This window comes from Argiope bruennichi, chromosome 7 (assembly GCF_947563725.1).
Source record: "Argiope bruennichi chromosome 7, qqArgBrue1.1, whole genome shotgun sequence".
Taxonomy (NCBI): Eukaryota; Metazoa; Arthropoda; class Arachnida; order Araneae; family Araneidae; genus Argiope; species Argiope bruennichi.
The window spans coordinates 87,758,685-87,772,771 of NC_079157.1; the positions used below are offsets into that span (position 1 = coordinate 87,758,685).

At 31.5% G+C, this 14,087-nt stretch overlaps 1 protein-coding gene and 1 long non-coding RNA gene across 3 annotated transcripts in view; one reads left to right on the forward strand and one right to left on the reverse strand.

The window, feature by feature from the left end:
- Positions 1 to 3,910, forward strand: part of LOC129976594 (uncharacterized) — a 38,355-nt gene extending 34,445 nt beyond the window's left edge. Inside the window, exons 4-5 of one of the 2 annotated variants that reach the window (XR_008785157.1) lie at positions 1,057 to 1,260; positions 3,579 to 3,910. This is a non-coding gene — a long non-coding RNA (uncharacterized LOC129976594). The remainder of the gene's footprint in view (positions 1 to 1,056; positions 1,261 to 3,578) is intronic. The other variant, XR_008785156.1, reaches the window with a different exon arrangement.
- LOC129976590 (uncharacterized) overlaps positions 1 to 14,087 on the reverse strand; it is a 466,684-nt gene that overhangs the window by 168,192 nt on the left and 284,405 nt on the right. The gene's annotated exons all lie outside the window — the stretch shown is intronic.

The following is a 14,087-nucleotide window of genomic DNA, read 5'->3' on the forward strand; positions in this document are numbered from 1 at the left end:
TATTTTACAATGATTTTTACAAAATCATACTATTTTTTTTTACCGTTAACTTAAAATTAGTTATTTTATTTATTTTGCTTAATAATCATACCTTCAATCATGATTTCAGTAATCATTGTAATGCACATCAATAATCTAACATGATATTTCGATTTTGGAAATTACTTTACCTTAGTCATATTATTTACTCTTTTTCTTTACTAACCATTTAAGGCCAATAAAATGCCATCATATATCTCCAATGCATTTTACTCCAATCAATAAATTGCTTTTAAGTAGGAATTTTACCAAACAATATTATTTAAACTTTTACATGTTGAACAAAATCGATACTTCTAAACAGAAAATTTTCTTGTTCCATTTATCAGCTTGAATGAAATGGAAAAATCATGTAATAAAAGAAAAAATTTTGTCAGTAATTGTGGAAAGCTTATGTCACTTTTAAAACGTAATCTATACAAAAAAATTATAAAATTCTAAAATATGTGACTTTTAGACTTACTCTTAAACTTTTGTTTTCCAAAGTTAATACTTTACTAATGCATTGACTTAGCATTAATCAGACTTACTTTTAGGCTTTTGTTCCAAAGTTTTCTACGCTATTAATGCATAAATCTCAGGATGGTAAAAATGGGGTTCATATTAATTACAAAAATGTGTTTATTTGGACTTTTTAATACTGCATTCTCTTTTATTTCTACTTGAAGAGCAATTTTTTTTATTTCTTGCACACATTTTATTCGTCTCTCGTTCCATTTACTAGACATAAAAAATATACGATATACGCCAATAATACGTTCAATTGATAAATCATATCTATTTAATTTATTACATGTACGAAGGTTTTGTGTATTGTTTTAACATATCACGTACATTGTCCCAAAAGATTTGTTTGTGGAGCTGGTTTTTCAATGATATTTGGCAGTTTGTTAATTATGCAGACATTTAGCTCAAAATATTAAATAATGATTCTCTAATTTCGTGCACTATTATAACGAAATGCTTTTCAGAAAATATAATAATGCTAATGACAGACTTTGCTTTCTTTTGTTGTAGAAATCTCAAAGACCAACGCACTTCGAGTACCCGAAATTCTGCATAACGCTTTCTCCAACGCTCTCAGTGTGGTAATAGATCCCCGTTCCAAAAGGTCCCTTTATGATTCCATATACGCATCAGCAAGGTCTTCTGACAAGACGTCTCCCATTAAAGTCGCCGATATTATCTCTCAAATAATCGATCACCATTTCGATTTCTTAGGTATGGTATGGTATTTTGAGATTTAATGGCGCAAGAGCCAAATATGGCTATACTGCGCCAAACAAATGGTTTTAAAAATTCACGTATAATTCAATCAGTTTAAATTTATAATTTCTCGTGATAAAAAGAAATACATCCAATAATGAATAGTGTCAGCGTTTAAGAATATGTCAATTACATCCCGTAAAGAAATTTTTTCCAAAAATGTTAAAAGATTAAAATATCGATGAAATTTAAAAAAGGTGAAAATGCATCTTCCATAACATAAAAAAAAAGGTACAATAAATTACAAAACGAAGTGAAAAGAAAAAATCATTGCAATCTTTTGATTCGGTGTTTCTTCAAGTATTTGCTATGTATAGGGGTACTTGAAGTTTCACTGTAAAAATTTTTAAGATTAATCCATTTAACTTGACATTCTTGGGGTCTTTGTTTAAAAACAGTTTTATCAACTGTGGTGGAATCGGTAGAATGTTCCGCAGCAAGTGGTGTTTCGTCAATTGTTTCATGAGGGTTGTATTCTATTGCATTATCCGATTCTATTTCGCTGTCAGTGTTTGGTTTGGGTTTATTTGTGGTCATGAATTGAAGCTCAGGCTTGGCTTCATCCATTTTATCTGCTGATTTAGAATTAATCGAAGAGCTCAAATTTGAGTCTGGCATAGGTTGGGAGACTTGTCGAGGTGAAGTCTTCCAGAATTTAGAATATGATATATTTTCAGAATTTTGCTTGTGATCTTTTTTATATTTTTTCTTATAAGTGACAGTTTTAAATTTATTCAGGTCCTGTGACATTTCATTAGATGGAACATGAAGGGTTTCATGTTCATGAACAGTTGGCTGGTTAACATTTTTACTATTGAGATCTACTGGCAATGACGTTACAATAGCGGACTCGGGACTATTATCAGTAAGTATATTGTTTCTTTTGTTTTGAATACGATCAGTTGCAGGTGGTTTTTTGATCATAGATGAGTAGCTGGTTCCAGATACAGGAGTTTGTGATTTTACAAGTTTACGAGCTTCGGAGTAAGAAATTTGTTTTTTAATTTTTGTACTAACTATTTCTTTTTCTAACTGCCATGCTGGACAGTTTCGAGAAAAGGAAGTATGTGTACCTTGACAATTAAAGCATTTCTCCCTAGATGTGCATTCCGAACTATCGTGACCTACTTCTGCACAGCGGGCGCAAGTTAATGTACCTCGGCAAGAAGTTCTTGAATGTCCGAACCGTTGGCACTTAAAACAACGAAGCGGATTCGGTATATATGGTCGAACCAACAGGCGCATGTACCCCGCCTTAATGTACTCGGGTAATTTGTTGAAACTAAAAGTAAGAACCAGATGTTTGGTATTTAGGAGCTGGCCATCTCTCCGTATCGATATACGCCGTACATGGCTAACCCCTTGTCCTTTCAACTCTTTAGTTATTGCATCTATCGGTTCATTGAATAGCTCCCCACAGGAAATGACACCTTTGGAGGAATTCAGTGAAGAATGTGGAGAAACAACAACTGGTATATTTTCGAATGATTTTAATTTCATAATTTGTACAGATTGTTTACGAGATTGTACTTCGACCAGCAAATCGCCAGATCGAAGTTTTTTAGTACTTTTAACCTCACCAATATTGCCAGTTATACATCTTTCAACAAGAAACGGAGAGACTGAATGAAATGTATCATTAGTAGCAGATGATCTTTTGATAATGAAAAAGGTTGGAAAATTAGGTACTGTTGGAGAGGTAGAAACATTTTGTTGCCCACTGAAGGGAGCAGCTTTGCGTTTGCCCATACGACATTGGTACAAATTCAGGCCCGACGGCACCGCCCACCACGGAGCCCAACAAGGGAAGGCAGCCACCGGCTCTGACCATTCCCAGCCTCGGCGCTTACCTTGGTGCTAGCCGGTACCTATACGCTCGGAGTTACCCCCGGGGACAGTGACCACCCTTAACGCCAAGCCCAAGGAGTAACCCCTTCGCTTGATCCCTAGCAAACTAACCACATAGGTGGTTAGCGACCAGCCGATTGATGCACAGGGGACCACAGTACACCACCCGTCTTTCAAATGGGTCGCCACGCACGGCAAACACGTGGGGTTTTGGCTGTCCATGAGAAGCAAGAAGCAAACAGAGCGGCGACAGCTTCTCATGGAGAGCTCCCTCGCTTGCCGTCGAGGGAAAGATAAAAAAGGCAGAAAGAAGAAGGCGAAGAGGAGTATAAACATAAAGGGAGTATAGATCCCTGGGAATCTCGGGATTGGGACACCCGTACTCACCTATAGAAGGTGAGCCCCTGAGGGGTTCGATTTCTTAGAGTCTCCAACAAAGATAAAAGTCTTCGCCAATTCCATCGCCAAGCATCTTCAATCTGAAGGTCTGCTTGATCCAACCGAAGCTGTTTCTTTTGGTTTAGCACTCGCCAACAGCTTGGGAGAGGCCGTGGGAAACAGCTTAATGGAAGGTGATATGGAGTAAAAACTGAAATTATTAACGGACGGATATGTGAAGTTCTTGGCATCATTAAGTTCTACAATGGCCGATAAAGCAGTTAGATAGCATCACAGCGAAGCAGGGTAGAAAATTCAATTTCTAGAAGCTTAAAATATTTGAAATTGCACCTGTAAGAAATATTTTTATCTATTTCATGTAAAGAATTATTCAAATAATTTACTAGTTTGTACTTAATAAAGAATATAATGTAAAATTTTGAAAAATCAATGTGTTTTATAAAAATGTAAAATGTCGCGCTTGCTCATGACTAACCGATGATTTGCCATTTAATTTGTGAAATAAGGGGTGTTAAATATATGTAATTACCAGAGATCGTTGATTTGCCAGTTAATTTGTGAAATAAGGGGTGTTAAATATATGTAATTACCAGAGATCGTTGATTTGCCATTTAATTTGTGAAATAAGGGGTGTTAAATATCTGTAATTACCAGAGATCGTTGATTTGCCATTTAATTTGTGAAATAAGGGGTGTTAAATATCTGTAATTACCAGAGATCGTTGATTTGCCATTTAATTTGTGAAATAAGGGGTATTAAATATATGTAATTACCAGAGATCGTTGATTTGCCATTTAATTTGTGAAATAAGGGGTGTTAAATATATGTAATTACCAGACATCGTTGATTTGCCATTTAATTTGTGAAATAAGGGGTGTTAAATATCTGTAATTACCAGAGATCGTTGATTTGCCAGTTAATTTGTGAAATAAGGGGTGTTAAATATCTGTAATTACCAGAGATCGTTGATTTGCCATTTAATTTGTGAAATAAGGGGTGTTAAATATATGTAATTACCAGAAATCGTTGATTTGCCATTTAATTTGTGAAATAAGGAGTGTTAAATATATGTAATTACCAGATATCGTTGATTTGCCAGTTAATTTGTGAAATAAGGGGTGTTAAATATCTGTAATTACCAGAGATCGTTGATTTGCCATTTAATTTGTGAAATAAGGGGTGTTAAATATATGTAATTACCAGAGATCGTTGATTTGCCAGTTAATTTGTGAAATAAGGGGTGTTAAATATCTGTAATTACCAGAGATCGTTGATTTGCCATTTAATTTGTGAAATAAGGGGTGTTAAATATCTGTAATTACCAGAGATCGTTGATTTGCCATTTAATTTGTGAAATAAGGGGTGTTAAATATATGTAATTACCAGACATCGTTGATTTGCCATTTAATTTGTGAAATAAGGGGTGTTAAATATCTGTAATTACCAGAGATCGCTCAGGGTAAACTGAAAGTAGTACGCCTACTTAGCACTGAGAAATAAGGTTAAAAATATCCTCAAATTTCCATCAGTAAGCATACTTATTATTCAATTTTAAGTAATTTAAAATTACTTTATATAGTCTTTTCACTTAGATTAATCATGGAATTCAAATTTATTAATGTCTTAGATTAAAATTTGAAACTCATTTGGCATTTATTAGGCTGCCTGGGTGGATTAATACAATGGATAAAAAGAAAACTGTTGTAATCTAATGCAATTTTATTAAAAACATCTTAGCCACGTTTTACTTAAACATATAAACCGAAATTTCATAAACTTCAATACTCAACCATCAATAAAAAACGTCATAATTTTGTTCATTTTTAAAAATTGAATTTAAATTAAATTAATTCAATAACAAGTAATAATAACTAAATATAATGTCACGTAGATACTATGATATAGAACTCATTGACACACACAAGAGGTAGAGCTAAACCAATTTATTAACTGAACTCAGAACTGAGAATACAGTGACGACAAATCTACTTTTAGACAAGCAGGGAAAGTTCCAGAATATTTTTCTGGAGACAGTAAGAAAAGTCCAGAACACTTGTCTGGTAAACTGAAGAAATGTCCAGTATCTTCTAGAACATGAAATAAAGGAAAACATAAAATCAAGGAACTAAGTATTTACATATACTATGAGTCGCATTGTCTCTAGCGGGATTAGAACCCACGATCTCTTGATTATGAAAACAGTGCCATGACCATTCGGCCATGTAGATTCGACTGTCTTTCCTCAATGCGGCAATAAGAATATTTTAGACATGAGGAATGCAACACAGTGGTGTCTGGAAACTTTTTCAGGAGTAAAAATTCAATAACAAATACAGAAACTTAATGTCTTTCGTCAGCAGGCTTGTCTATGACAAGTGCCATAATAAACAACAAAAACAACACTGAATGTCTTTACGAAGCCCTTACATCGTGAATGGGCAGGGTAAGTATATTTACCACTTTTGAATTTTAATGATATTTAACTATAGATTATTTCTGAGCTATTAAGGTAGCTCGATCGAATTTCAAGCATTTAATTATTCTATTTATCATTTTAAAGTACAGGGTGGTTATAATTAAACTTCACCTATAAACATCATACAACGCAAACGGGTGAACGGATTGCAACGAAATTTGGTATGTAAACTATACACGAGATGCGCTCACGGAATTTCGATAAAAAAAAAATTTACTTCCAAAATGTCCACAAGAGGGTACCTTTTTCGGAAAAACATTAATTTTAATAGAATAAAAGACGAAAACGGAATTCAGGAATAATATTAACATTTATTGACTAGTTTCTGATCACCTTGTCATCGAACCATATTAAGTAAAGATACGGAAAAAATAACAGTACGCTGTTTGAGAGGGGAAAAAAACCAGTTCAGTTTGCAGAAACAAGAACAGATTAGGACGGAATTGCAAGAGAGGAGCAGTTGTTAATCGTGTCCAGGGTGATGTAGGGAAAAGTACTTTAAGTGACCAAACTCATCCACCTGCAAAATTTCAACTTCGTGGACAGTGTGTTCAATATCATATCGTAACTGATCAGTTATGATGTTTTGCAAATGAAGCGTTATGGATTCTTTAAGTCATTCAATGTCGCAATACGATACCGACATCATTACAGCCGGAAACATCGACATAAACCATAACAACGACTGCAAGCGTTTCTTACTCTAAGTTATTTTGCATAAAGTGTCCTCTTCTTCGCAAGCCTGAAAATCACAATATTTTTTTCCTAGAATTGACAGCTTTTCCTGGTTTTACATTTTATTACATTCTTGCTCTGGATTGTTAATATTGCTTCTGTATTCCGTTTTGAGCTTTATTGTGTTAAATTTAATGTTTTTCCGGAAAAGGTGCCCTCTGGTGGACATTTTGGAATTATTTTTTTTTCTAAATTCCTTGAGAGCATCTTGTGTATAGTCTATATATCAAATTTCGCTGCAAACCGTTCACCCGTTTGCGTTGTAGGATGCTGTTTATAGGGGAAGTTTAATTATAACCACCCTGTACTTTTTTTGTGCTTTCATAAAAAATCTTTTACAGGTAGTAAGAGTATATACTAGAGAATTATAAAGGGTTACTAGAAATATCGGCATAATTCTTCAATTTTCTGGAAACTTCAGTTTAGGCATCAAATTCGCCAAATTTTTAGAAAATTCAATAAATTTTTGCCAAGGGCCTGAAAACGTCATTCATTTAGCATCCATTAAAATGTCTGTTAATATACCTGCTTCCTTTGCTTTGAAGTCAACTGGGAGGAGAAATAATATATTTAGTTCATAATAATATTTATCTCTTACTGAACATTTGATCTAGGAGACCAAAAATATGATTCCAGGAATCAGTGACTGGAATCAAAATGTACCCTATTAGTCTGCATTTATATCATTCGTCAAAAAATGAAAATTAAATGTTAAAATAATAAAGGAAGAATGACTTAAAAATCCAGCACTTTGAAAAAAAGCAATAATTATAAAAAATGAGGTAATAATTACAACAACACAGATAAAATCTAAGCAAATGACGACTCAAAAAAATGCCACGTTATCACTATATTGCAGGGTTTATTATTTGAATTCTCTTCTCTTAATAATAATAATAATAATCGAATTAAAAATTTTCAAATTTAACCAAATTTGACTGTAACTAAAGCAAATATATATATTATATAAATCCAAAAATAAAATAACATTTTACAAAAAAAAAGAAAAAAAATCGATACGTGTGACCGACACAAATGGAAAATAAGTAAATTCAAATTAATTACTTAAAATAAGTCTTTTTGTCTGACTTCTGTTACCATTTCAATTTATTTTTACTTACATTTACTAATATTTACAAAAAAGCCAATAAACATGGAAAAATTCATTTTAAATATAAATTAATCTTTCAAAAACTGATTCAATTTTGATCGAAATGTTTACTGAATAAAAAAATATTTCTTTATTAGAATAAAGTTCATTAATTAATTTTTATCATGTGTTGCTGTATTCTAATAAAAATAATTCCCTTTCCAGATAAAGCGTAGAGAATCTTTTCTTTTATGTGCTTATAAATAGCAAAATTGTACATATTTGGCTGCCTTTGAAATGATTTCAGAGAGTAATAAATTAATCATGATCTTTTTGTTGGTGAATAAATATTTCTTTGTGATGAAAAACGATTTTATATCTCTCTTTATCTCTCTCTCTATATATATATATTTCTGAATGGAATTTAGAAATGAAAGCAAGTCTAATAATGAACCCATTTTTTTTAATTCTTATTTTCTTTTTGTTCAGTTATTCTTTATCCTGTAAGCAATATAATTTACCATGAAGAGGAAATTTGATCATGCTATCGCACTGAAGAAATAATAACATAAAAATTATTTTCGAATTTTCTATAGTGGTGAAATTAAAAAAGAGTGACAAAATTTAGGAAAAATAGCAGTACGTGAAGAATAGATTAATGAATATACCTTACAACTCTAAACGAGAAATTCTTGTATATATATATATAAATTTACTTCGATTATTTTTGAAAGGGCTTTAACAAATTTTATATTTAGATTAGGTTTCGCTTTCTCAGTTTATTTGTATAAGGATCTTTATTGAAAAAAATGCAATTTTACATACACAAAATTTTTATTATAACTTTTAGAGTAAGTATATTCACTTTCCGTTTCTAAGTCTGGGTGGTGCAATATAGTGGTCAGAATAACATGAATGACTTATGTGTTGCGGGTTCTAGATTCGCGTCAAGCTTTTGGCTCTATTTTTTCTCTCTCTCTCTCTTTGTATATATATATATATATATATATATATATATATATATATATATATATTCAACAACAACATGATTTTCTAAACAATATATTTTTTAACAACAACATGATTTTCTAAACAATATATTTTTCAACAACAGCAGGATTTCCTCAACAATATATTTTCCAACATCAATATGATTTTCTCAACAATATATTTTTCAACAACAGCATGATTTTCTCAACAATATATTTTTAAATTGTGATCGAGAACTGTATTATTATATTAGGATATCCCTTGTTCCTTAACAGCGCATGCGTCGAGTAGGCAACAGGCTCGTTAACGCAGTGAAAATGGAAGTGCTAATGATGAAATAAAAGCTTCCCTGGAGGCATTTTCAAAATCTCGTTATGCTCCTATACTGCCTTGTTCCCAACAACGCCATTAAACTCGATGCCGTAGCTCTAACTCGATGTTATGAACTACGGGATTAGGAGGGTTTTGTTTGAGGAATTATCAAAATCCACCATTTGTTCCTTTCGAGACCCATGTCTAATTATAAAATGATATCGGTAATTTTATACCAGCCAGTGAAGAGCATTCCATCCATTTTCAGAGCATTTCAATCTGTTGAAAGTTTAAATTAAAAGAAAAAAAAGAATAAATAGTCCACTTTATGATGCGTCTCAAGATGTTTAATTTTCCAAGATGTATTTTCCAAAATAATATTTTTAATTTGGACTTTTATTGGAGAGATGCGAGAGCGTTTTTGAGAGACCATTCCCGCTAGGTTGCTTTTTCTTTTTCTTTTTTTTTTAAAGTTTTTTTCATTTTTTCTCTAAATGCAATGTATCATTATACGATCTGCATGGATTTTCAATATAATTCTCGTAGAGTTAAAATATGAAATTCTAGCAGTTTGAAATGCAAGCCTGAGCTGTCGTTTCAGATGCAAGCGACAACTCTTGCGGTGATACGGTGATAAAATCTCAACGTATTTCTCTGCACATTTAAACAGACCTGAACTTGAACCTAATTTATTTAAAATTAATTGATACATATGGGTAGACTTGAATTTCGGAAATCATCATTCGATACCGTAAATGATGGAATTATTTCATCCCCAAGTTATCGAATTTTACATAACCTTTTTTGTGGCCTAAAATCGCTAAAAATATGTGATACGTTTGTTTGTTTGTGTTTGTTTCTTATGGCACTTGCCACTGACAAGCCCGCTGTTACGAAGACAGCGATTTAAGCCTGAGGGGGACGTCTCTTATTTTTTATAGCAGCGCCAACTAGGGCCAAGAGTACGACTTTGCCACTCACGCATCACTCATTCGCTTGAACAATCCCTTTTTACAGGAGGGCACATTCACACATCTCACAGATAGAACAACAGAAGAACAACCATGCCCAAACCGGGACTCGAACCCGGGACGCCCAGATCACGGGGAAGACGCGCTACCCCTATGCCAGGACGCCAGCATGTGATACGTGATTCAGGTATGATATTTTGCAGTTTTGCAAGTCCTTGAGTTGAATGAATTCAAATATATATTTAAATTTCCATTACTTAATAAAAAGAAAAGTGATAGGCATTCTTAAATTGTGGTCCAATCCACAATACATGCCTTATATGGTAAAGTTGTATACTAATGAATATGTATAAGTAAACATGTATAAAAATTCCATATATGTATCTTGGATAAATCATTAAAAAAACATTTATATGTAACTGGCCAATTTTGACTACCAATTGATTCACCTGGATTAAATGTTGATAAATTTTCTGTGAAATGTATTGCTCAACTTAATCTTAATAGTTCCCTGAGCAAAATATATTTAAAATTCTAATTTTGATAGATAAATAATTTATGCTGGTATTGAAACTTTACACGATTTTGTTAATTTCCCTAAATTTCTGATTATATATTGATACACTAAATCATAACAGAGAAAAGAGAAACAGTGCTTAAAATTAAACACTTTTTTAAAATTTTTTATCATTGCTTGATTATGAAGTTCAACTTTAACGGTCTGTAAAATGAAGTTTTAAAACAATTATTAAGAAAGTGCCCTGTTCTGAAATTTATTCAATATAAAAAAAAATTAGTAAGAAAATCTACTAAAAAAGTAATATCTACTCAGCATGAACAAATTCATTTCTTGATCATTAGCAATGGGAAAAAAGCCAGGATGAAATACCACAGCTACAATGAAAGCGATTTTTACTTTACTATTATAATCAAATATATTGTTAAAAAATATGATAAATATTTTTAGAATTAATAAAAAAAAATAAAAATAAGCGGGAGAGGACTTGGTATAATTGAAAGAATAATTTTTTAAAATTGAAGATTTAAAAATATTGTTTTTATACTTGCGTATTTTCGAAATTATATTCAAAAGTGTCGAAATTATCCTTGATTTTTAATTAAGTAAAAATTTAATGAAATTTGAATCAAAAATCACTAGAAAGTGCACTTATATATTTGCTTATATTTATAGCAAAATTTGAAAGCTATAGTATATTCTGACCTATTGTGAACCAATACACAGACATACACACTTTCGTTTGTATTATTAGTAGATATAGAGCCAGAAATCAATAATACACCATCAAATTCACCAGTGAACATTTTTTAGTTTTGCTGCATCAAAGCATCAGCTTCTTTACGAATCGCAGTTTCAGCATCGATAGTAAAATAATTATTACTTTCTTTTGACTATTAATATTAATTCTATTATATTATATTAACATTCCAGTATTTAACTTATTACTTTCCTGAGTATGAAAATATTTATATTTATGGAAGGAGGTATATCTCATCTAATATTGAGAATCTCTGTTATTAACCATGGGACAGTTTAAAAATCAATGGCTGTCTCGAATATCATCCTGTAGATATGCAATGAAAAAAGTTCTATACTCTGAATAATAGAAAATCATTATTCCACAAAAAGAATTAGAGCACAAATAACAAAAGCCAAGTCGCGGCGTACTCAAAGAACTACAATTGTAGAAACTTACAACTTAAGAAAGCAACAAATCGCTAATTCGGAACAGTAATAGTGTTCAAAGTGCACAGCTAGATTCACAATCAACATTTCAAACAGAAAATTCACTCGACTGATTCGCTTTAATTCTCATGTGTTTATATAAGCATATAATTTGCAATCACAGAATGTTTTAGAAAATTCCTCCCATTTCAACTCCTGATAGAGATCTCACTCAAATTCTTGTATTTTCGAGAACATTTGTCACTAAAGTTGAAAGTCATTTATTAGCATCCGTTCAATATACATTAAAATATATGTCATTTTTTTACTATAAGACTAATTACATTGAGAAGAAATGTTGAGAATTCGGATGGATATATTCTCCAACATTGGACAGATGATAGTTGAAATGGGTTGCAATTTGGCGTAAAAATTACATACAAAATTTATTAAGCATGTATTTTTCTTTCATTTACTATCATCACAGACTATTTGAAAAGTATAATTCCAGAATTATTTTTTCTTTCTTGGAGCAGCCTGAAGCTTGGAGATTCTTGTATTTTCGAGAACATTTGTCACCAAGGTTGAGGGTCATTTATTAGCATCCGTTCAGTATCCATTAAAATATATGTCATTTCCTTACAATGAGACTAACTGCACAGAGAAGAAATATTGCTAATTCGGATGGATATATTCTCCAACATTGAGAAGATGGTAGCTGAGATGTAATGCTAATCGGAGTAAAATTGGCGCTAATTGGCATACAAATTTTATCAAACTTGTATTTTTATGTTACTATCATCACAGACTATTTGAAAAGTATAATTCTAGAGTTGTTTTTTCTTTCATGGAGCAGCCTGAAGTTTGGAGATTCATCAAAATCTAGAATTAAGATTATTTGCGTCCGATTAAAATGATTTTCGCTATATATTCCGTAAATGAGAACAAAAACTCAAACATTAATTTTTGTCGCCAAATTTGAGGATCATTGATCGACATCCGTTAATATATATAACATTTCTTTACTATAAGCTATCTACACAGAGAAGAAATGCTGCGAATTCGGATGGATATGTTCTCCAATTTTGGAAAGATCGTATCTAAGTAGAAGTGCAATTTAGTGTAAAAATCATACACAAAATTTATCGAGCTTGTGTTTTCATATCACTGTCATTAGAGCAATTACAGTTAAAAAGTATAATTTCAGAATTATTTTTTATTTCTCAGAGTAATCTTAAGGATACAGATTCATCGAAATCTTGAAGAAGGATTATTTGTGTCCAATTACAATGATTTTTCTCAACATATTCCGTAAATGAGAAAAAGTTCAAAAAATCGGTCACATTCGCTAAAAAGAAAATATATTTTTGATTTTTATTAATGAATCGTCTTTAGGAACGTAAATAAACTTCTCCGTCCTTTTGTTCATGATTGAAAAATACTTCTTTTATAAAATTAATGTTTTCTAAAACGAGATCCATTCAAAACAAAATAGATAGTAGCATTGAATGCATTTTGTATTTTTATACATCCATGTTTCTTTGAAAGAAACTCAAAGAAAAAAAGTATCAAAATCTCTTTTTATTCTCAAGCGGAACATTATTTACCCTAATATTATATGCAAAAGGGTTTCAAGCATTTCGACAGGAAAACAACGGAATTCTGAAAATATTCTGACGCATTTATCTCTGTGGAATTTCATTATCCCTAAGGCATTGTAATCACAATTATCATTCAAGTTAAAAGATGGAGTATCGTTTCAAAAGATCTTAAACTTAGGGAAAACTGTCATTTAAAAAGAAATCTTAATTTGCATTTCTATTAAAAGGTCTCTTGAAAATATATCGGTTTTTTAACAATATCTCTTTATTAGTTTATGTTTTTCATAAGACAAAATGACATCGTATCGAATTTCTTACATTGTAAATAATTTTACACAAACTATCAAGGAAGAACATTCTTTTATATTTTATATTTTTTCATTGGGGTTCAGATATCAGTTTATTCAATTTCGACATTTTTTTAGAAGTTAAAAGAAATCAACTTTCCAATAAAATTTGTTATCCTTCTTTTTTTGAAAAACAGTATTTTTCGAACAGTAATTGTAAACTCTGAGAAATTTTGTTAGGTTATCACAGTTTAAAATGGATTTGTTCGATATTTATTCCAATATGACATCACTTATATTTCAAAGTGGTAAGATAATTAGAACGAAACTGAGATGGATTGACGATGTCTCGAAGTTACGTGCTGAAAATCATCCCATAAGTCTTTCAA